The sequence below is a fragment of the Myodes glareolus genome, chromosome 4, assembly GCF_982192425.1.
Source record: "Myodes glareolus chromosome 4, mMyoGla1.1, whole genome shotgun sequence".
Taxonomy (NCBI): Eukaryota; Metazoa; Chordata; class Mammalia; order Rodentia; family Cricetidae; genus Myodes; species Myodes glareolus.
Genome location: NC_142029.1, coordinates 20,899,128 through 20,924,543, shown reverse-complemented (window position 1 = coordinate 20,924,543; position 25,416 = coordinate 20,899,128). Strand labels below are relative to the sequence as shown.

The following is a 25,416-nucleotide window of genomic DNA, read 5'->3' as shown; positions in this document are numbered from 1 at the left end:
GTCTGCTTGACATTCCTGAAGTAAAGCAGGAGGGTGTCCGGGTTCCGGAGACCAGTGTTTGTTTAAGGTCGCCTTGGGGTGATAGGGCGCTGCCTCGGTCCCTCCCGGGCAGGAACCGACTGGGTGGGTGTGGGTGGGGGCGGGAGCGAGCCAGGGGAGACCAGTGTCTGTCTGTATTGGGGTTTCTGCTTCGCCCAGAGGGGGGCGGTAACTGTGCCTGACGGTCCCCAGTCCTTTTCGGGGCGACGGGGAGAGTGATCTCGCCATGTGGGCGCGGCTCATCAGGCTCTGAGTCTCCAGGGGTGCCAGACCTGGGTTCAGGAGCCACTCCATGGCACTGCTTGTGGTTTTCGGTATCTAACGGTTTCGATCTGGTCTCTTTCCTTTAGATGAGATTTGACTCAGTGCTTAGTTGGAAGATTGATCGGGGCAGTTGCCTAGTTGGAGACACAGTGGGTTTGTTCTGCTGTTTTCTTTGCCCCGGGATCCCTTTGGGGACGCGCTGGAGCGGAGAAGCGATACCCGACTTGGGCATGCTGTCTGGATGGGTTTGTTGTTGTTGTTGTTGTTTGCTTTTTGGAGGCGAGTATCCGAAGGTTGAGAGAGGATTTATTTAGTTCCTGGAGTAGGGACGGCTGTGCGATTTGGACTTTTCTGTTTGATGGTCCTGCATGGTTTAATGTGTCCTGAATTTGCCTGAGTCTTAGGCAGTCAGATAGTGCCAAGTAGTGGCCTTTCTATACAGTATTTGTGTATTTGTGGAAGAGGGGTAACTACAATATATATATATATATATATATATATATATATATATATATATATATATGGTCTCAAAGCCAGATTTCGACAAAAGCAGCATTGGCAACCTGTTAAGAATGGCCTATCAAGCCCTTTTAGAGAATCCTGGTACATCAGTTTTTCTGGGATTTAGATCTTACAGAGTCCTTGATGACTCTGCCAGACTTAGGTGGAACTTAAAATGACTTCTATGTATCTGCCCGGCAGTGATTTAAAAATATGTGTCAGAGTGTCTGTGCATTTGCCTGACAGTTGTCCTGGTTAGGCAGTCTAATGTCACCTTAGTCTGAGAAAACGTTACTGTGGAGCAGGAACATTACCATGTGCAGGAAATACGATGTAAGCAGAGTGATTGAAGCAAAGAAGTTTGCTTTGCCATTTTGTCAGTTTTTAAAAAAGGTCATTTCTTTTGCCTTTAAATCAGAAAGGTTAGGGAAAAGGTACTGAAGGTTTGCATTTTGCAGTCATAAGACAGAGCGACCAAGAGAGTGTATTGAGTGATAGTAGGTCTTGGGGATGGGATGGGTTGGTTTTCATTTTCTCACACTAATGTACCAGATCGGCTTTTATGTCCATCAAAACTGATAATTGAGTAAGTATTTGGTTGAAACCAAAGCCTAAAAAAATTGAAGTAGATCAACATCTTCAAACTGTTTTGTTTTGTTTTGTTTTTTGAGAGAAAGACAAATGACAAAGTAGGCAAAATTCTGAAGCATTAAATTCTTTTTTTGAAAAGCTTTCAGACTTCATAGATGGGCCCATCTGCAAAGACTGGCTCATCTGCTAGATGGCATGATGCTGATTGGAGGTGCAGTGATTGCTGTAATGCATCCTACACGAAGAAAGAAGTAACAAATAAATAAAATCATTAAATTCTGAAGTTGCTGAGAAAAAAACACTGTCCTCGAGAATCAGATTATTTTCCTTAAATAACTTGCAAGTAATAATTTACATTTGGTGTGATAACCAGGTCAGCTCTCTACCTTCAGAATTATTTTTTCAAAAATTAAATTATGATTAGTAGAGTTTGGGTGTTAAGTAAATGTTGTCTCTTTGAAAATGTGTTTTGATGTAAGCATGAAGAAAATCTGTAGCAACACAAGTGGAACTTATTATGTTTGGAGCTGTCTTTTGGAGGTGGATGCATGGCAGAGAGCTGTCTGATTTCATACTTGAACATTCTTTGAATCCATTTCAGTGAGCAGCTTACATGAAAATTAGATAAGTCCAAAAATGCAAACAGTTTGAACACTGCAAGTTTGTGAATTACACAGTTTTTTCAGGCTTTTGTCAATGTTGCCTCGTCTTTCTGTTTGTACTAATGAAAAAAAGATAGTTACCTAAAAGTTATGGGGGGGAATCACAACAAAATTTAAAAAAACCACACAGCTAAATGTTAAAAACACTTCAAAATACTGGTTATTTGATTATATATAAGGGTGTGTTTGTGTGTATATGTATGTGGTGGGAGAGTGCTCTTGTGTTGACTTCAGAACAATTTTTTATTCTTTGGCCAAATATAGGCATATTTAATAGATATGTTTTTCTTGTGAAGCATATAAACCATAAAAATAGTTTTATAGTTTCATTATTACAGTACTGAAAAATGAGAGTACCAAAGTGGGTTTTGAATTATCATTCAAAATTCTAGAATCATAACATTATATACTAAAGCAATCTCAAGAAAGGAAATTGTAAGGCATGCATTCTTGTCTTCACTGTACTGCTAATAGTGTGACCTTTGATAATTCTTAGAGTCACAGGGTCTCAGTTTCTGTGTGTAAGCATATATGTAAATAATGGATGCAAGAGAAACCCTGTCAATAATCTGTACAAACCTCAGTTCCATGGATTGTACTGCATCCGTTTTTGTGTTACAGATCCTATAATGTAACATGTACAAAAAGCGGAGAGAGATAATTTACATATATACATTACACATCTGATTTTAGAAGCTTCTTTATAGAGATTGATAGTATTTAATTTGAGAATATACATTCATGAAGGTAATACTTTTCTTTGGGTCATTTAGCTTTGCATATTACAGCACTCTTACTGTTTTTAGCATTTTGGGTCTTTTGTATCTGATTCTTTACTCTGTGGTAGAATACTGTGCAATAATGTTATGTCCTTATTTAATTCTGAGTAGAATGAGCAGCTCTCTAATCATTGGCCCTAGGCTTGACCCCTGTATTCTATCCTTATACTGCTTCCAACATAATGCGGATCTCATTGCTCCTTACTTAACACCCATTGTTCTTTAGCTCCAGGATTTAGTTCTGTCATTACAAGGCCTTTCATCATCCCTTCAGCTCATCTGCATTTTCTCCACCATAAACCTCAAGCTCCAGTTGTACTAATGAGAACTGTTTACTGAATGAACCATTAGATTCTTCAGTTAGATTCTTTCTTCTGCTTAGCATGATTTCTCGTATTGCTGTAAAAACTGATTTTTTTTTATATATCTTGAACTTCACACTATGCATTTTTTATCTTTTTCTCCTCTCTGGCCCTTTCTCTTCTTACCTCCCTGGGTTATTCACTCAGATCATCTTGCTAATTCATTCTTGTAAGTTTATTAGTTTGCTACATTGTTTCTTTTTCTGGATTCAAAGACAGGCTTGTATTTGCTGTTCATTTTTGAATCCCTCTTGCTTGTTTACACATACTTGGATCTCATCTTACATATTTCAAATCTAGAACCCAAACTCAGTGTCTTCATAGTGTCCAAGATTAATTAATCTCACATGTCAGGCTTGTTCTACTTTCCTAAACTCATCTTCCTCTAGATTTTCTTCTCTTGTCTTATCCACAAACTGATATCAGGACTGCAGCCTCATATTAAGAATTGTTTAGCTTTGCATTTTACAACAGTCTTGCTGTTTTGTTTTGTTTTTTAAGCATGCTTGTTTTTTGTATCTGATCCCTTACTCTGTGACAATACCTGTGCAGTAATGTTATGTTCTTATTTAATTCTGGGTAGAATGAGCAGCTCTCTAATCATTGGCCCTAGGCTTGACCCCTGTATTCTATCCTTATACTGCTTCCAACATAAAGCGGATCTCTTCAATAGAGCTGTATATCCATAAAGACATTCTATATGCAATAGTGGTTGAATAGTTTCCTCAGAATCACATATCCATCCTATCTGTAAGATATTTTCTGTTGGGAGCCACCTGGAGGCACAGGTGGTCCTGCAGTTTGGAGGTAGCCACGTGGGGCTGAGCACCCCTGCCTGCACCCTTGCCTGCACATGCTCAGAACAGCAGAATGGCATTAACCAATCAGGACAGCGTTCAAACTGCTCCACCGTTTAAAAGCAGCTGCCTCGGGGCCCAACGCTCTCTCTCTAAGCTTTCTCTCGTCCCTGCTCTATCGTCCCTTCCCCCAATTTTCCTCAAGGGAATGCTCCAAATAAAGATGTGACCAGAGAAGGAATTCTCGTTTTTGGTGGGGTTCATTCCTGCTGGACAGGATGGCGCCCCGCAACTGGTGCCGAAACCCGGGACGCTGAGGGACCCTGACAACTACGCCGGGGGACCCTGAGAAAGCCCGGGAGAAAAAGCCAAGATCAGACACCAGCACAGAGAGCCTTGAATTTCAGAACTCTGAGAACATGGAGCGGTGAGTGACGTCGGTTGAAATCCTCCAGAAAGGGGGGGAAAAGAATTTCAAAGGATAGGCCTAAATAGAAAAGAAAATACAAAAAAAAAAAATCAAAGTTAAGGTATCTGAAAGAAGGTACAGAAAGCAACGGGGAAGAAAAATCCCTTAAGTTCAGTGCAGGAGGAATGTAAACAGCAGCAAAAAAGGCGAGGTAACTAAGGCGGGACTTTGAGGACGATGGGGTACGGGAGACCGCGGCTTCCGCTCCCTCTCCGTCCACCTGCGTACTCGCTGTAAGAGACTCGGAGGCAACAGTCTCGTAGGGAGGCGGGCTTGATCGTGTTCTAAGACTGCCTTCCCTATTCTTAAAGAGCCACAGAGCTTTTGGAGGTGATTTTCGCCTAATTTTGTTAAGAGAGCTCAGTCTTTGGCTCTCAGGTACAGAAAACTTGAACTTTGTTTGAGGAAGTAGCCGGCGGTGGTGGCGCACGCCTTTAATCCCAGCACAGGCTCTGCGAAAAGCCGTGTTTCCATAGCAACATGGCCGGGCCCTCCCTGAGCGGGGAGATGAGTTCCCAGAGAACGGGGCTCCGCGCGCGGGCAGACCGGGCCCTCCACGGGTGGGCGGGCTCCACGGGTGGGCGGATGCCCCCCCTCGCCGGAGCTTGGAAAAGGCTCACAGCCGGCGGTGCGAGTTCATTGCCTGAGGTGAAACGGCGAGCCCGCGCACGGCCCGGGGCGGAGCCATGCCTTTGGGCCATGCGGAGCGCGCCACGGTGGGCCGCGCCTCAGAGGCGGAGCCGCCGCCGTCCGCTGCTGCCGCCCTCAGCCAAGGTCGCCAAGAATTTAGTCAGATAAAAACATTTGTCGCCAAGAATTCAGTCAGATAAAAACATTTATCCCCCAAACAACGTCCCTTCGTCAGCAGGAAGTAGCCAGATTGATGAGCAACGTCCATTCTCCCTCAAAGAACTGGTCCTAATTATCATAATAAAGGCGCGTCAACCTGGTTATCATTACCTATTGCCCCTGACAACGGGTGAAATAAACAATGTTACCTAGAGGTTTTTCCATCTAAATAGGGGAGCTGGAGAGATGGCTCAGCGGTTAAGGGCATTGCCTGCTCTTCCAAAGGTCCTGAGTTCAATTCCCAGTGACAACTGCTTTGGTTTTTAGACAAAGAGGGGGACTACATTACCAGTGACAGCTTCCCCCAGAGAAAGGATTTCTCTTGCATTCTTTACATTTAATTTTTAATTCAAAATTTTGCTGGTACAGGCAAACAAGATTTGCTCTTTGAAACGGAGACATGCAAGTCTCAACCAGCCTACTTCCAGTACTGATTGTGCTGAATTTTTACACTGAGAGTTTTTAATACTCTTAAATGTTTAATTTGGGAGGAGAGTTTTGTTTATGTTTTTCTAGGAATGCTGACATACATCTGGATGCCAGCGAGACTGACAAGAGAGATAAAGAAGATGACTCAGTGGATGCTGAGTGTCCTGCTGTGGAAGATTCGTACGGAGACAGCAGAGATGACCTTCTGGGCGGTGCCAAGAGCAGCTGTTTCACACCATCGACTTGAGCAACACCCTGTGCAACCTCTTATCTCTGACTCTATTTTGCCTTTTCCCTCCTTGGGGATGGGTGGGAGCAGATATCCTTGGCATGCTGCGTCTAGGTGGGGACCAGATTGAAAAATAGTTTTGCCTTATTGCTCTTAAAGACAATAATTAGGGGGAGATGTTGGGAGCCACCTGGAGGCACAGGTGGTCCTGCAGTTTGGAGGTAGCCACGTGGGGCTGAGCACCCCTGCCTGCACCCTTGCCTGCACATGCTCAGAACAGCAGAATGGCATTAACCAATCAGGACAGCGTTCAAGCTGCTCCACCGTTTAAAAGCAGCTGCCTCGGGGCCCAACGCTCTCTCTCTAAGCTTTCTCTCGTCCCTGCTCTATCGTCCCTTCCCCCAATTTTCCTCAAGGGAATGCTCCAAATAAAGATGTGACCAGAGAAGGAATTCTCGTTTTTGGTGGGGTTCATTCCTGCTGGACAGGATGGCGCCCCGCAATTTTCTGCTAAACTAGTTGTGAACACTGATGTGAAACAATTATTTGAACCAGGTATGATGATGATACACACCCATTAGTCCAGCACTGAGGAGTCTGGGGCAAGATTTTGTGTTTGAAATCATCCTGAGCTAAATAGTGAGTGAAACTTGGTCTCAAAAAACAAAAACCCTGATATTTAAAAGGAATACTATGATTCCCGATTTTCCCTCCAAGAAAAGTGATGCTGAGGATCTTAGAGTCTTAAGGACAGGGCTCAGAGAAAATCCTGAACTTGGATCATTGTCATATGGGGACATCTCAGTGCCTTTACTCATCTTCTTCCCTAATCTTGTTATTTTTCCCTTCCCTTTCTTTCTTCCTTCCTTCCTTCCTTCCTTCCTTCCTTTCTTTCTTTCTTTTAAAAAGTCTCTTCACAAATTACTGAGTTATTAGTATCAGGTTTACCAGTAATCTCCTATGTGCCTTATGTGACTGTATACCAACTAAAAGGGTTACAAAAAGGGTATAAAACCTAATCACTTCCCTGAAGGGACGTAGCTGTGTATTTGAATGAAGTCATCTTCTAGTTCAGTGATTCTCAATCTTCCTAATGCTGCGACCCTTTAATACAGTTCTTCATGTTGTGGTGATCCCCAATCGAAAAACTATTTCATTACTACTAAATAATTGTAATTGTGCCTGGCGATGGTGGCACATGCCTTTAATCCCAACACTCGGGAGGCAGAGACAGGTGGATCTCTGTGAGTTTGAGGCCAGCCTGGTCTACAAGAGCTAGTTCCAGGATAGGCTCCAAAGCTACAAGAAAGGCTCCTATCGCAAAAAACAAACAAACAAGCAAATAATAATAATAAGTGTAATTTTGCTACTATTATGAATCATAATGTAAAAATCTGATATGTGACCTCAACCACAGGTTGAGAACTACTGTTCTAGTTCTTAATACAGTAATGATTTCTAATGGCTAGCTTAAAGAATTTTTATACATGTAACGATCAATCAAGTAAAGATACTGAATATTTATGACACCATAAACTTCTTCATTCTCTTTCTTAGTTAGTACTTTCCAAAGATAATTTACCTTTCTCATCACCATCAATCTAGATTGGATTTTCTCTTGAACCACAAAAAAATAAAATAAAATAAAAATGGAAGCAAGTTTTTTTTTAATGGTTTTCTTTATTCAACCTAATGTTTGTAAGATTCCTTTTCTTTTCTTTTTTTTTTAAATAGGGTTTCTGCATGTAGCTCTGGCTATCCTAGAACTCAATCCGTAGACCAGACTGAGCTCAAACTTATGGAGATCCATATGCCTCTGCTTCCCAAGTGCTGGAAGTAAAGGTGTTTGCCTCCACTGCCTGGCTTTATTCTTTTTTTTTTTTTTTTTTTTTGAGACAGGGTTTCTCTGTAGCTTTGGAGCCTGTCCTGGAACTAGCTTTTGTAGACCAGGCTGGCCTCAAACTCACAGAGATCTGCCTGCCTCTGCCTCCTGAGTGCTGGGATTAAAGGCATGTGCCACCATCACCCGACCTTCATTCAATTTTTAAAATTAGCAACAGTTTATTTTTGTTCATTGCTGTATATTGTTCCTTTGTTTGTGTACATATGTACCTATTCTGTTGTTGGATATTTGGACTGTTGGCAGTCCTTAGCTTTTAGAAAAACAGCTACTAAAAACAGTTTTGTACATATGCTTTAATGGGCATGTAGATTAATTCCTTGGTTATAACCAGGAGATACTTTCAATATTCTTGTCACACAAGCACCCATAGAGTATACATACAAGGTTCTGAGCTACAAAAGCTTTATATAGGTCTCCAGATTAGCAATGAGGTATTTGTAGTAGGTCGCTTTTCTGCATGATCTCCTCCAGAAGGCAAGTCTATTTGGGCCTGTATCTTTTGCCTTCATCTCAGCCCCTCCACCCTGATTTATAGGATAGGAAAAAGAGGCATGAACATATTCCCATTGGAGTGTTCTGGAAGGATGCCGATTTCTGTGCTGCCTGGATTGAGTAGTAGTTTTTAAAAACTCTTTTAATTTGATAATCAGAAGATTTTACTTTGTATTTCTTTGATTATAATGAAATTGAACATCATAAATTGATTTTTTCTTTCTTTTTCTTTTCTTTTTTTTTTCAGATGGGGTTTCTCTGAGTAGCACTAACTGTCTTGGAACTTGCTCTGTTAGACTAGGCTGGCTATGAACTCACAGAGATCCACCTGCCTCTGCCTCCTGAGTGCTGGAATTAAAGACATGCACCACCGCTGCCCAGCCATAAATTGACTTTTAAAAGAACAATTAAATGTTAAAATAGTTACAAGAAAGATTTTTAAAAGAATTCCTCAAGCATTGTCTTAGGGGATATTTCAAACTAGAAAGCTCATTGTGTGACCCAGGCTGGCCTCCAACTCATAGATCTGTCTGACCCTACCCAGATGTAAGTGTGTACCATCACTCCTGGCTCATTTTCCCCTAAAATAGAGAAAATTGTTGAAGGGTTATCACAAAATCATAAAATTTCAAAGGCCTAAGTCTCTGATGCAGTCACTATTGTCTCGTTTTTGTGTGTACTTCTACAGATAGTAGATGTTCATGTGTATGCATCCATTCCCCAGGATGCTCAAGGATTTATTATGAATGCCCCACAGATACCACTATCTATGAATAATGGCTTGTATACAAAGTTGTATAGTGCCTAAGTTGTCTTATCTAGGTTACTTATTAGCAACTAATATAATATAAAAGCTATACAAAAAGGTAGTAGATTCTATTGTTTGGGAAATAATGATTAGAAAAAAGTCTGTACATGTTCATTCAATGCATGGTTCCCCCCAGTACTTCCAACTCTGGGTTGGCTGAATCTTCAGTGTAAACCAGTAGATATGGAACACTATGTATGTAATGTATGTGTGTACGTGTGTTAGTGTGTGTATGTATGTAACATGTGTGTGTGTGTGTATGCCAGAATATGAGATGAATTTTGGAGAACATTCATCTAAAATACGTCTGGTTTAGATGTGATATAGTATATCATATTGTGTACTAAAAATTAGAAAGGGTCTAAAAATGATTAGTATTTGGCTTGTGGCCCAGAAGGAAGAAAAGCAGGGTCTGGCAGCATTTGGCAGTAATTTTCTATAAGACAAGTGGCCTTAGCTCTTTTTATTATTAGATCAATTCTTTGACAGTAGCACTTCTGTTTATAGTACAGATTCTGTAGTACTATTCTTAGAAGGAAAGCCAATTTTAAAAAGTTAGATAGTTGATATCTAAAAGAAATTATTTAAAGTACAAAAGATATTCAGAAGAACATTTAGGGAGAAAACTCTATATTAGACATTTTAGTATTTCTTTGCTTGTAGTTAAGTTTTAGCAGAATTTTCATGATATTCTTAGTTAATAGTGAGAGTTTGAGGTAGAAAAATTGCAAATAAAAGCCATCATTTTCCTAAACTCTTATTTGCCTAATTAAAAAGCTAATCAGCCTTGGTATAAACATTTTAAAGTATGTATTTCTATAAGATTTTCATGCTAGTAATATAGTAGTAATTTTGCATCATATATCAAAGATCGTTTTAAGCTTGACTTAAATGTGATTGCTGAATAAGTGATTTGAGCAGTAAGAATCAGATGTGTACAATGTTGGAAAACAAGCAAAGGTTGAATGTAATATTATTAACAAACTGGTAAGTTTGGTGTCCTTCCTTGAACAGATTATTATATTATTAAACATGTATTGTTTGTATTTACAAAGAAGGTTCTGATCATTAGGAATCAGCTTGAGCTTAAAAGGAATTAGAACAGGTTCTAATGGCCTCTTTTCTTTCCTTATAGTCCGGGGTAGATAAACTGGTAGGGACAGCAGAACTACTGTGGCAGTACATATTCAGAATTGGAGTGCTAATATGTCCTAGACACTGGCATAAGTGTTCTGTATATGTCATTTTATTTGGTTCTCATTTATAGCCAAAGAAAGGTACTCCTAAAGATACACATAGCATTTGACAATTCTGTTGTTTTTGTAAGCAAGTTAAAAAGTATGTCTTGAGTAATAACACAGGTAGGTACTTGTAATTGATTAAAAGACCGTATCCAAAGTTTAATTGTTAATAGGCATGTTAAAATGAAGCAGCAGGGTCTAGAGAGATGACTCAGTAGTTGAAAAGCACTCACTGTGAAGCATGAGAATCAGAGTTCAGATCTCAGCACCCACGTAACAAGCTGATGAATCTTGCTCGCTCTTGTAACCCCAAAACTAAAGGGAGTGGAGACATGAAGATCTCTGGGGCTCCATGGTTGCTAGTCCAGTCAGAGGGAGACATAAGCTTCAGGTTCAGTAAGAAATACTGTTCCAAAGGAACAAGGCAGAAAGTGTTAGAAGACAATACCAGGAACCCTCCTCTGACATCTACATTCACACAAGATAAGTACACCAGTGTGCATATGTCACACTCACACATACATACACACACAAATGACAAAGCAGCACATTCTTAGTGACATGCCTTAAAGATGCTTTCCTCATCCATACAGAAGGCTTTTTTTTTTTTTTTGCAATGTCTGTCTTTCAGAATTAGAGTACCAGTTCATATACAGAATCAGGATCCTCATCTAATCATATTTTTAATAATTTGAACAACAGCCTGTATTTAAGAAAATATTTGAAACATTTGTATTTGATGCTTAGGTTTTTGACAAGGCTGTGCTCTACAATTAAGGACTTTAAAGACTTCACAGATACAGAGTAGGAGATTTAGAGGGCAAACACCAGTGCTTTTGTTTCTTTCTATCATCTACCTACCTACCTACCAACCTATCTACCTACCTATCTACTTATCTATTTATCTAACTATTTTAAGAAAAAAGTGTTTCTACTTGAGTGTGCCTTCTTATTTGTCTGAAGATAATGTGTCTGTGGTTTAACTGTCTCCAAAGTTAACATCTACTTCAACTCCATTGATTTGTCTGTTGTCTAGAACATATTTATTATCATTTTCTTTTTTTGCATTAGCTTAGGTTTTTAATTCTCTTTGCCATATTTTAAAGAGGACATTAGTAATTTATTTGGAGAACAATCATAAAGGAAAGATGTCTTGAAACAGATACTTGGAAAGTAATCAAGATGTTTCGTATTGTTCATCCAGGAAGAAAGACTTCAGTGGGATAGTGGTAATGCTTTTTAATTTGGGTACTTGGATGATGTCTAAGGTGCTTCCTGACTCAAGTCTGTAATTTTGTGAAACATACAAACTTGAATGGTACTCAGAGGATTAAACATACCTTGCATTCCCAGAGGAGGTAAGTAGGGACAAGAATGAAGGTTAAAGGGTGGTAGATGGGATATTGCTTCATAATGAAGACCTTCTCAGCAGTTTAAATGAAAGTAAAGAACTCTTTTCTTCATGTGCATTACAACACCTGCTGCGTAGTGCTTGCTCCTTTAAGGAGCTTTCCAGTTCCAACCTGGTTTTGTAATTATTGTTATTTTAAATTTTTTTTCATCAACTATAATGCCAGTTGCCAAAACTTTCTCTTAGGCACTTACTTTCATTTACTTGTAATATTTATGGATTTATCTAATATCACATATTAATAGGGAAATCTGTATTTATCAGTCTCTGAAATTAGGCCTTATGGTTTAACTATTATATTAAAAAGAAATGTGATCCTCCTGCTTCCTGTGATTAAGTTCTGTGCTATCAGACTTAGTTCATCCCTATATTCTTAATATTGTCCTCCCACAATTAAAATTTTTGATTACATTTACTTACTGTGTAGGAGGTTGTGTGGGTTGTGGGGGTATCCATGTACCCAGTGTGGGGGTGTTCAGAAGACAACCTTTAGGAGTTGGTTCTCTCCTTCCACCTTGTGTGTTGTCAGGGGCTTCGTTGTTAGCACTTTCCCTGTTGAGCAGCCTTCCTTGTTTTTGATTGTTTCTCTGTGCATGCCAGTTTCTTTGTCTTTTGTTTTTTACCTTGTCATACTAGTATAAACAAATAATTTAGTGAAAAAGATGGAATGTGTTTTAGTGTGTTTGAGAAGTATGTCTATAATTGAGCTGTAGTGGAAGTTAGTTTACAGTCATCAGTTGATTCTCTACTCCCTGTAAATTCTTTATCATGCTTAATGGGGAGTCACAACTTAGCCTGCCTTAAAATCAAACCACTATTGTCATCTGTTTCCATTGACTTTTACTCAGGGAAAGCATGGGACAAATATAAGAGATCTCTTTGCCTTCAGTGACTCTAATGACTTCCACTATGAGAAGATTTTGTTGCTACTTCATCTGGGGTGGAAGCAGGGTGGGTTTGGGGGGGGGGGAGTGTCAGGTATCCCAGCAATGCAAATTGCTATTCTTCAGTTACTATTTTACTTAAAATTTAAAAATAAAATATCTTGTGTGAATTTGCTGAGCATACAGCTACTAGAAAAAAATATCAGAACTAGGTGTATAATGTTGTGTTATACTATCATGTAACACTATATTCATTTGCTCATATTTAGAAGCCAAATTTCTAGCATATATTAACGTAATTATACTGGTGACAGCTGGGTGATTCAGTCACTGGAAAAGCCAAATATGGCATAAGGTTATATTTTTATCACCACATACATTATTATATCTTAATGGGAGTTAAATACTAGTGTGATCTGGTAGTTTTCCAGGAAACTTCTTTTAAAGTCCTTTTTCACACTACAATATAGACTACAAAGCTGTTTTTACATTGCTGATCTGCTGCAATCCTTTCCACCTCTTCCTTCTTTCTTCCCTGCACCAAACAGCAGACACCGGTGCAGTGAAAGGGCCCAGAGAACAAGGGTGTTGGGGAGGAAGGATCTTCTGGTGTTCCATGGAGGATTTGTCAGTAGTCTTAGGGCTGTGGCCATGGGGCTCATGGAGGTAAAGCCGAAGACAAAGAGTGGATCCTGGTCACCAAGCTGGGCCACTTGGTTAAGGACATGAAGATCAACTCCCTGGAGGAGATCTACCTGTTCTCCCTGCCCATTAAGGAATCTGAGATTATTGAATCCCACCCCCCCCTCGGGCATGTCCCTAAAGGATGAAGTTCTAAAGATTATGCCAGTGCAGAAGCCGGCTTGGGCTGTCTCATGGACTCTGTTCAAGGCTTTTGTCGCTATTGAGGACTACAATGGTCATGTTGGTCTTGGTGTTAAGTGCTTCAAAGAGGTAGCCACTGCCATCTGAGAGGCCATCATCTTGGCCAAGCCTTCTGTTGTCCCTTTTGGAGATACTACTGGGGAAGCAAATTGGCAAGCCACACACTGTTCCTTGCAGAGTGACAGGCCAGTGTGGCTCTGTGTTGGTACATGTCATCCCTGCCCCCAAAGGCACTGGCAAAATCTCTCTTGTGCCCAAGAAGCTACTGATGATGACCAGTATTTATGACTGCTATACATTAGCCAGGGGCTACACTGCCACCCTCGGCAACTTTGTCAAGGCCACCTTTGATGCCATCTCTAAGACCTATAGCTACCTGACCCCCAACCTATGGAAAGAGACTGTGTTCACCAAGTCTCCTTAACAGGAATTCACTGACCACCTTGCAAAAACCCATGGCAGTCTCTGTTCAGAGAACCAAGGCTCCAGCTGTGACTACCAAATAAGTGTTTTTATATGATGAAAATAAAGCGAATTAAGCCTTTTAAAAAACATAAAACAGCTATTGCTACATAAATTTATTGTTAAGTACACTTAATTTTAACTTCTAAAGTCAGCCAGTGATTTTGAAGGTATACCATTAAGTTGTCTTTATTATCACAGAGCCCTGTTGCTTATTATTTTATTCCCAATACTTAACAATGTCTAATACATAGCAGATGCCACATGCTGTATTAGTGAGTTTATCAGTGAGTGACTGAAGCCATGTGGAGACACCAAAGATCTAAGATAGAAGAATTGGGTAATCATAATTTCTCCATCTCTGCAGTAAGTTTATTTCTCTGTTTTGTCTCAGCATGCCATATTTGCCCAAACCAGAAAGTTATTTGGGTTGGCTTCCAAGATTGAGCTAAAAATGATAAGAATGTTAGTTTTACCCAATGGTGGTGATACGCAGTACTTGGGAGTCAGAAGCAGGTGAATCTTAAGTTCGAGTCCAGCCTGGTCTACAAAGTAAGTTCCAGGATGGCCAGGGCTACACAGAGAAACCCTGTCTCTAAAAACAACAACAACAAAAATAGAAATAAAATTTTTAAAAGTTAGTTTCTGGGGCTGGAGAGATTGCTCAGTGTTTATGAGCACTGACTGTTTTTCCTGAGGTCCTGAGGTACCAGCACTCACATGGTAGCTCACAACCGTCTGTAACTGTCATCTTATGTGATTCTCATTAACTCCAGGGCCCTTTTCTGATGTTCAGACGCTCATGCAAACAAAACACCTATATACATAAAATATATAGACAAAAGACTACTAGTTTCTGAGAGCCAGAATACTCCTTGTCAGATTGAACTATGACAGTGAGAGAAGTGGGTTTCAAAGCAGAATCAGAAGCAGTGTTTGACATTTGCTTGTGTTATATATGGTGAATATAAATGAGGTCAATGAAATGAAGTACCACTATTTACTTACTACATCAAGAAACCATATTAGGAGTACACCTGCTTTTTAATAACTTCACTGAGGTATAGTTGACATAATAAATTGCACATATTTAAGGCATACAATTTAATAAATTTTTTTCAGAGATATCTCTGAGTACTTGGAAACCTTTGTATTCAGGGTTGTAAATAAACCTATCATCTCCAGAAAAGTCTAGATGTAATCCTTCTGTTATGTCTCTTCATGTACCCATATCCCACCAACTCAGATCACTGGCCTGCCTTTGGTTAGTAGGTGGTTTTACATTTTCTCCAGTTAATATGAATGTAATTAGTCTGATATCATATAATTTGGGGAAGAGCGATCTATCTCTTTATTTTATTTGGCATAATTACTTTTAAATTCTCTGTTGTCTGTCTCATTGATTTCTTCTGGTACTGATGTTTGTTTCACTATGTTGCATGGTCTGGCACTGTGTAGCCCAGGTGGACTCACAATCTCCTTATAGCAGCCCAAACTAGTATTATAGGGGTGTATCTTAGGGTTTCTTTTGCTGTCATGAAAAACCAAAGCAACTTGGGGAGGAAATAATTTATTTAATCCTACAACTTGTAAGCCATTATGAAGGGACATCAGGGCAGGAACTCAGGCAGGATCTCAGGCAGGATAGGAACTGATACAGAGACCACGGAGGGATGGTGATTACTGGCTTACTTAGCCTACTTTTTTATAACACCCAGTACTATCAGCCCAGGAGTGGTATTGTGCACAGTCAGCTGGGCCTTCCCAATCCAGAAAATGAACAAGTTTCTCAAGAGGCAATCTGGTATAGATATTTTCCCAATTGAGGTTTCCTCTTCTAAAATTATTCTGTCTTTTGTCAAATTGACATAAAACTAGAAAGCACAAGGTGCATCGTTGTGCTTGTCATTGTGGTTAAATTGTTGAATAGTAAATTTTCATGATACATAAACACCAAAATGTTTAATCATTTATTTGCTGACTTGAAAGTTCTTTAAAACTTTACTTATAAATATAGCTAATATGAATAGTAGTATATCAATCTAATATGGATAAAGTTTTCATTTTTTCTTAGATAAATACTTAGTACAAATGGCTGGAGTTCACAGTACATATATGTTTTAACTTTGTGGAGTAGTAGCATTATTATAAAAGGCCAGTTTTTCTGCTACTGCAGAGATAGCTTATAAATTTATAAATTAATGAAAAAAAGAACCAATAGAAAAATGGCAGAAACCATAAACGTGCACATCATGTTAAAAGAAATACAAATGATTTTAAATATAGGAAAAGTTTCCTAGAAAGCTAAGGCTTTTTAGGACAGCATTCATTCTCTGTCTCTCTCTATCTCTGTCTCTGTCTCTGTGTGTGTGTGTGTGTGTGTGTGTCTGTCTGTCTGTGCTGTATGTGTTGTTTGTGTATGTCTATGTACAGGTTAGAAAACAACTCGTAGACATTGGCTCCTCTTCTTTATGGATTCTAGAGATTGAAATCAGGTCATTAGAGTTGATGGCAAGCACCTTTACGCACTGAGTCATCACACCAGCTGAAATCTAAAAAGCCTTAAGATATTTTTTTCATGTTTAGACGTCAAGATAAGAATGCTTGGGTTTGTACATTTTCTCACTTGAAGTGTAATCTTAAATATCAAGTTTTTAAAAGCTACTTTGTGGTTTCATGAATAAAATTAAAACATATTAATTCTTCCTCAAAGGAATGTTATGAGAATTAGATGAGTTATACAGAAAGCTCTCACAGCAATCGTTGACACACATAAGTGCTCTTTGAAAGAAATTATTCTGAACCAGGCAAGGTGGCACATGTCTATAATCCCAGCCCTCAGTCTACTGAGAGGATTGCGATATGGAGACTAGTTTTTGCTATAGAGCGAAGCCTGGTTGCACAGAGCACAAACCAAGAAAACTAAACAGGTAATTTCTGTTATCAAAGTACAGTTTTAAACAAGGGCAATTTTCACTTACCAGATTGACAAAGATTAAGCAGTATGACAAAGATGTATAGAATTCTTCTTCTGTACCATGGACAGGAATGGATACATGCGCAATTTCTTTGGAAGTTGAGTTGACTTGCTAAAATGATAAATGTTCGTGCTTTTTAATTTAGTCATTTTAAAGGATTTTCCTTTGTTCGCTTTAGTATTAATTATATTATCAGAAGCCATAAATGGCTCTTAATATGATCTGGTTTAAAAATAATGACACAGCTACACAATGAAGTGTCATATAGCCATAAAATGAAAAATAGGAATGTTAATGCCTGGGATTATTTTCAGACACTTTATTTTTTTTTTTTAAAGACAGTATCTATGTATCCTAACTGGCATGGAACTTGTTTAGACCAGGCTGACCTTGAACTCAAAGAGCTATGACTACTTTGACTCCCTGATGTACCATCATGCCTGGCTTCACTCTTCAGACTATGGGGGTGGGGAACTGCATATTTTTGGCATATCAGTATTAATATAAGAAAATTAATTGTATATGTGTGAGTGTACATCTATATGCACATAGTGAAGCATTTATTATTCACTGTGCATCTACTTAAAGAATATGAATAAAAAGGAGTAATTACTTCTATAGGGACTGAAGAAAAAGGACTTGAAAATTGAAAGTCTGAGATGCTACACTCGTTCGTGTCTCTGTTCATACTGCTTCAGTGGCTATGTGTTTGTGTTTAAATGTTGAAACATAGATCCTCAGGAAGTTGCAGCCTTGATACAGAGAAGTCCCATTTACCGTCACTCCTGGTAGTAGCATTATATGTCATTCTAGTACAGTATGAAAACCGTGACACTGACATGATGCTGTCTGCATAGTTTCCCAGGATCACATCATTGTTTACATGTGTTTTGTGTTTATGTATTATAAAGACCAAATTTTATCACATTAGTTTTGCAGTCATTACCATAGTCAACATATACAACTGTTCTTCACCACATACACACACACACACACATACACACATATCTCTGGGTCATCCTTCTATAGTCATATCCATCATCCTAACCTCAGGCTTTAAAAGGCATATACTTTTTTAAAAATGTATTATTAGTAAGTGTGTAGGTATTTGTCCTGAAGGTATATCTGCACTATGTGAATGCCTGGTGCCTGCCTGGGAGGCTGGAAAAGGGTATTGGATCATCTGAAACTGGAGTAGTAGATGGTTGTGAGCTGCCGTGTAGGTGCTGGCAATTAAACCCAGGTCCTCTGGAAAACCAATAAATATTCTTAACTCTAAGCCATCTCTCCAGCCCCCTAAAAGCACATAGTTTACAGAAAATATAATGGGAGATTTATAAACAAGCCTATACAAAGAATAAAAGATGGTTTCTTGGTCCATTTCACATTGCTATAACAATGTCTGTGGTTGACTAATTTATATTTAAGCGTTTCTAAGAGGGCTAAAGATTAGAAAAGACTGATCAGTAGTTCTGTTTCTGCATTAATTGCCATTCTTAACTAGGTTTATAAAATAAGAAAATTGAGAACTTTCTATGGCCCCTTTCAATATAATGTTTGTTTTGTTGATAATTTCATCTGAAAGAAGGTTATGATTTTACTCATGTATCAAATATGTGTATGACTTTGTAATGCCAGTTACTACTGTAAGTCCTAGAAATACACCAGTGAACAAAATAGGCAAAATTTTCTGTCTTTATAAAACATACATTTTAGGTGCAACCATAAGGATAAAAAGACATAAAGCGTGTTTGATGGTAAATGGTGAAGAAGAGAAAATAGGAAGGGAAGTGTGGGAAGAGTTGCACTTGTTCAGAGGCTACTTAGGAAGAGTCACTGACAAGGTGACTTTTAAACAGCAGAAAGGCAGTCAGTGAATGATGTTTACAGACAATACCAGGGTATTGTAGGCCCAGAGCTGGCTGGAACATGCTGGAGGTAGTTGAACTAAACCTATCATTGAAATGGAGTGATAGTACTAGAGGGTGAGCCCAGAAAGGTGGTCAAGCAAGATCTTAGAAGGTGACTGTCTTAGGGTTTTTATTGCTGTGAAGAGAGACCATGATCATGACAACTCTTATAAGGAAAACATTTAATTGGAGTGTTCACTTATAGTTCAGAGGTTCAGTCCGTTATCCATGATGGAGAGCATGGTAGCATGCAGACAGATGTGCCGGAGTAGTCCTACATCTTGCAGGCAACAGGAAGTCGACTTGTGACACAGGGAGCAGCTTGAGCAAAGGAGACCTCAAAGCCCACCCTCACAGTGACACACTTCCTCCAACAAGGCCACACCTCCTCCAACAAATCCATACCTCCTAATAGTACCATTCCTTATAAAATATGGGGACCAGTTACATTCAAACTGTCACAGTGACTGTGGATATTAGCTTTTAGTGTAAGGGATAAGGAAGGATGGACTTGAACAGAATAGTGATATGACTGAACTTTTAAAAAACTTTCCACTTTGGGAGGAATGACCAAAGGTGAACAAGAACAGAAACAGCCAAACCTTTAGGAAACTGTTATGCCCATCTAAGTGAGAGGCTGTTAGATCATATAGTAGAGGTAATAAGTAACTGCATAAGGTCAACAGTATTGTTGACAAGGTGAGAAAGTAGGGTGCAGAGAATGAGGAAAAGTGGGAGGTTAAGCATGAGCACCAGAAGGATAGAGCTTGCTGTAATGGATAGAACTGAAGGAAAAGATTTTAGAGAATAAAAGTTTTGGATATAGTAATGTTGGGATACATATTAGGCCTCTAATTGGAAAAAAAAAACAAACAAACTGCAGATCCCTGAATCTTGAAAAAAAGGGGGGGGAGGATGAATTAAAAATTTAAGTTTGAAAATTGAAAGAGATTAGATTGGATGGTTTCATGGAGGGAGAAAGGGTAGAGAAGTGAGGTCCCAAGACTGAGATTTGAGACACTACAGTGTTTAAAAGTTGGGTAGTAAGTAGCTGGTTTTAGTGACACATGCCTTTCTTTAATCCCAGCACTTGGGAGGCAGAGACAGGCATATCTGTGAATTTGAGATCAGCCTGTTCTACATAGTGAGTTCCAGGACAACCAAAGCTACATAGTGAGATGTCGTGAGCCACCTTTTGGGAGTGACTTCTGCTGCAGTCCAACCATGGACATCCCAGGGTAGGGGCATGAGGTTTAAAAGAGGAGCAAAGATAAGAAAGAATCATTGAGACATAGGATAGTAACTGGAGGGTAACTCAGCAAATCCTGAGTACTGAGTCTGCCGGTGTTTATTTTTCCATACACTTTTACACCCCAATACCAAAGTGGGGAAGAAGGCAAAAGACTAATATGATACAAAGAACAACCAGAACAGTTACTTGCTTCAATACTTTGAGACATCAAACCATTAATTCATGAGAAAAGCATTCTGTTATTTAGGCAGTGAACCCACCCTAGACCAAGTATCCTGACGGCAGCCCACCCTAGATCAAGCCTCCTATTTTAAAAGAAGGAGCAGAAGTAGGCTGAAATTCTCTGACCTTTGGTCAGAGTGGAGTGGATCCACCTCTGTGGTCCGTCTTAATGTCCAAAACACAAAGTAACCACAGCCTAGGTCGGGATATCTTGTTTTGTAGCCACACCTGTTGTCAACAACTTTGAAAGAGCAAAAGTAAGCTCAACCTCTCTGACCTTCAAGCAAGGTGGAATTGGTTCACATTTTTGGGTCCCCATAGTGAGACCCCTGTCTTGGAAAAAAATGCCATTCCCAAGACTAAAGTTAATTTTTCCAGTACTGATTGTGAACATTAATTAGGATTTTTATTGCAGTTGCCTATTTATTTCCTCTAATCAATTTAGCTCTGGACATTCAGCATAGAAGACAGGTCTCCCTCATAAGCTTGCCTCCTTCCAAATCTTTCAGGAGTATCTCAGTCAGAGAAAAATAGCTATAGAAAGTAAGCAGAGTGTTGTTCCATTTCTTTTCCAAACTTTGTTGTTCTGTAGCTTAATCCCTGTCTTTATTACTGCACTTTAAATCAGTTACTAAATGAATAACAGTATCTTTAATTTATTTTACATTTGAGAGAATGGTTTGCTTCACAGATGCCTTATATATATATATATATATATATATATATATATATATATATATATATATATATCAGGTAATATCTGTTCCAGTTATGACTGTTTGAACATTAAATATAGAAAAGCCCAAACCAGGTAGCCTTACATAATAGGGAACTCAATCAGTTTAACATAACTGGAAGTAGAAGAAAGGTTAGCTTCCAGGTCAGTCAATGAATGTGTTAGTGAAGACTCAGAAGATTCAGGTTTTACTGAGAGGAGCTTTAGGAAGGGGCAAGGTGCACCAGGCTCTAGTGGTGGGACACAATGTGTGCTTTGGGGGGGGGGGGCATTTGACTCTAGACTTGCTTTTAATTTGCTGTGGTGCATTCATGAAATTGGAGTGGTCAAGGAATGCCTCCCTCAGAATATTAAAGGGAACAGAAAGAAATCCAGATGAAATGAGTTCTAGAACCTTTGTTTATCTGAGCTAAAGTCTTTGGGGAGAAGGGCAAAAGTAATTTATTGTTCTTATTTCAGTCAGGATTACTGATATATTCAGATAGTGATAGGAACTCTAGCAGCAATAAAATGGTTTTAGCTGGAATGGCTTCTGTTAAATACCTTCATTGAGCGCTTGCTCTGGTATTTGGTCTCTGTTTGCTGGTCCAAAGGTTCTAAAATGCTGGTCCTGTGTATGAAACCATTAAACATTGATCCTCTGTGTAAAAGTAATCTTGTGTTTATACTGTTTTGGATATTCAGTTTTCAATACTTTAGACTTCCTGGTCTTTATGATTTTTTAAAATAAGGTTGTTAACACATTTGGACCATCTAAAGCATTTCTGTAATAAATAGGAATATGAAAATCTCCACTCCTAAAGGAAATTGAGTGGATCTGTGTGGCCGTGTCCTTAGTCATTGAGTAATGGCATGTGTTGGGGTAGAAAACACTAGGCTTAAATTAAACAACAACAAACCCAGTCAATTATAGTTCAACTTGACTGTATATAACTTTGTAATTTTGAGCAAACTAGTTAAGCCTAAGACTTACTTTTCCTTCTGTAAAATACCATGTGTATTTGGAAGGTATGGGAAGATGTGGTACTGTCTGTCCTCCCTGTCAATATGAAGATCATAACGAAAGTGTGAACGTGCTTCCGGAAATATGTAACACTACAACACAAGTGTAAAAACTTTATAAAATTAGCTTAGCTTGATTAAGTCTTGCTTTTAATTGTGGACTTAGTTTCTCATCTAAATATTGTATTCCTTTTATTGCTGATGATTTAAAAAAAGAAAAGTGAAAATAATGTCTAGATTAGAAAATAAATGTAAATACCAGTGTGTCTTTGACAGAAGATGTAACTCAATGTGAAAGAATTAAATTCTGTTAGTTTCCTTTTCAAAAAATTATTTGAAAATGTGTATCTCTTATAATTCCTAGTCTATAATATCTTTAAATTGTTGAATTCTGTGACATATTGTATGTGACATTTCCACCTTGGATTATCAATAGAAAATTATTATTGTTGTGTATATATGTATGCATTGTGTGTGTGGTACATGTTTGTGAGTGTGTGGGTATGTGTTCCTACTTGCACCCATGCCAAGGTCAGAGCAACATATTGGGTGTCTTCCTGTACAACTCTTCCCACCTGTCTCCAAACCATACTCAAAATTTGGGGTAAGGTAACTGACCAGAGAGCTCTTGGGCTCCTTCTGACTCTCTGTCTTCCAATGCTAGTATTACAGGCATGAACAGCCATACCTGGCTTTTTTGTATATATGAGTGCTAAGAATTCAAACTCAGGTCTTCATGCCCTTTTACCAATGAGCCATCTCCTTGTACCTGGAAAATTATTTTTTTTAACAATCTGGTTGTTTGTTGGTTGATTCTGAACTGATTCCTCTTCTAATTAGTATGTATATATTCAGGAGAATGCACTCTAACTTAACATAATGTTAAAATGATAGCTAGGGAGATAAACTTGTCAGAATGTAAATCAATGATTGAAATATGAATGTAATATTTTGGTACCTTTAAAGTTATTCACATTATTTTGCCATATTGGCATAGATAAGTGAGGGAATCCTATCCTATTGCTATAGTCATTTTTAAATACATGCTTTTTATGGTGCTCACATTTTAATGGATGGAGTTAGAAAATAAAAGATAAAATACAGTGTATCAGCAGTAAATACTACAGAGAAAAAGGGGAGAAAGAGAATGTGTAGAGGGTTGAGAGGCACAGGGATTGGAGGTGGGCAGGCTTGAGAAAGTGACTATTAAGTGGAGACCCAAAGGAATAATCTATATGGATAACTCAGGAAAGAACATTGCCATTACCAGGTATAGTGAGTGTATTGTCTGTGGAAAGTGTGCCTAGAGTGTCCAAGGAAGAAAATAGCCACTTCAGTGAATTGGAATCAGATCTGGAGAGAGCCATAGAGGTCAGGGAAATGAGAGAATTTGGTTGGGACTTTGCCTTTTTACTGAGAATGATGCCATTAGGAAGTTTTAAACACAGTGACCACATGACTTAATTATTAATGGTGACAGAGACTCGAGGGTTCAAGGTACGAAGACAGTTTAGGAGAATATCGCAATAATCCATGTGAGCCTCATAGCAGTGGACATTTTTTAAAAGAGGTTAGATTTTATTTTTAAGTAAAACCAACAACTAAAAGATTAGAGGTGGGGTGGAAAGAGGCAAGAAACAGAGATAACTGAGATTTTTGGTTTATGCAACTGGAAATTTGGTGTTGCTAATGGGGAAGACTAGCTCTGGAGGAGGATATGTGTGGTGGATTGTGCTAAAGCTAATCAAAGGCTTTAATTTTGAACTTAAATGCATATTAAATGTGCAAGTAAAATATGCTCAGTGGGTAATTGTGTATATTAGAGAACAGTATGGAGAGAAGATCAGACTGTAAATAATTTGGAATATGTCAGTTTGTAGATGGTAAGTATCTAAAGTCTGGAGGAGACTTCTTGGGGAGTAAGCATAGGTGCAAGAGGAGAGATCCAAGACCTGAACTCCAGGACTCAGGTAGAGAGATGGGGAACCAACAAAGGAGAATGAAAATAAAGCCAGTAGAGCGGATATTCTGGGAGTTGTGTGCTTCCAGGATGAGATTATTTTTGTTAACTTCTGCTTATGGATAAAATAAGAATAAACTGGGAATTGTTCATTTTAATTAGTAATATGGAGAACATTAGGCAGAGTTTGGGAAAAGAGCCTGCTCAGTGTGGTTTCGAGAGAGAGTGGGAAAGGCTGAGTATATAGCTAGGTGGTAGAGCAACTACCTACCATGGGCATGGCCCTGGATTGATTTCTAGCAATGTTAAAAAGATTAAAGGGAATGGGCAGTTTTGTTGTAGAAGGATCTGCTTCCTAGCTTATTTAGGATCTGCTTCCTAGCTTATTCATACAGTGGTTGGCAGGATTCATTTATTCTCAGACTGCCTGCAGCGAGAGGCCTTCTCTGTTCTTTGCCATATGTACCTGTAAAGCATCTCACAGCATGAGAGCTGACTTTGTCAGAGCAAGCAAGAAGACAAGAAAGAGTCCCAGCATAGAGCATGGTAGTAGGAACATCAAACTTTAATAACCTTGTCATGGAAGTGACATCCTGTCATTTCCGTCATTATTTTTTGTCAGCAGGTTACTAGGTCCATCCTACTCTTAGAGAAAGAAGAGATTACATAAGAATGTGAATGCCGGGGAGCCAGGATCATGAGGGACATCTTTGAAGTTTGCCACCCAGTTCTCAGATACTGGTACTGTAAGATGCTCATCTGGTTGCATGCATTAACCTTTTTTTCAAGCATCTTCACAACTGGTAGCATTCATTTGTTAAGAGAACTGGCTGAGGGTAACAATTTCGTTCAGAACTATTAGGTAACATGCTTTGTACCCATGTTCCTATTTTTTCTCGTGATTACCTTTTATGAAATGAGTGAATGTTAATAGAGTGTTAAAGTCATGCTATGCCGAGTAACACATGCCTGTAATTCTAACATTGTGGAGGCTGAGTCAGGAGGGTGCTGAGTTGGAGGCTAGCCTGAGATACATAGCAAGATTCTGTGTGAAAGCAATCAGACCACTACTACCAAGAAAAGAAGTTAAAATTATATCTGTAAGAGCTCAACAAAAGTAGTAAAGTTTTTTTAAAAAATCAGAAAATATGTAGATTTTTTAATAGAAATTCAAAAGATTGTTATATTTTAAGATATTCAAGTTTTCATACATTTCCAACATAGATATATTTTATGACTTGAAAGGAGGTGGATATATAAAAATATCTGCAGTTGAAGTATAGCTGAACTTGATAGATA

The 25,416-nt window shown here is 38.8% G+C and overlaps 1 protein-coding gene and 2 pseudogenes across 2 annotated transcripts in view; all 3 read left to right on the top strand.

Annotated features, from left to right (window-relative positions):
- Glce (glucuronic acid epimerase) overlaps positions 1-25,416 on the top strand; it is a 70,736-nt gene that overhangs the window by 522 nt on the left and 44,798 nt on the right. The gene's annotated exons all lie outside the window — the stretch shown is intronic.
- LOC148122207 (small ribosomal subunit protein uS5 pseudogene) lies at positions 1,120-14,101 on the top strand (annotated as a pseudogene).
- Positions 4,913-5,119, top strand: LOC148122208 (Nuclear RNase P; annotated as a pseudogene).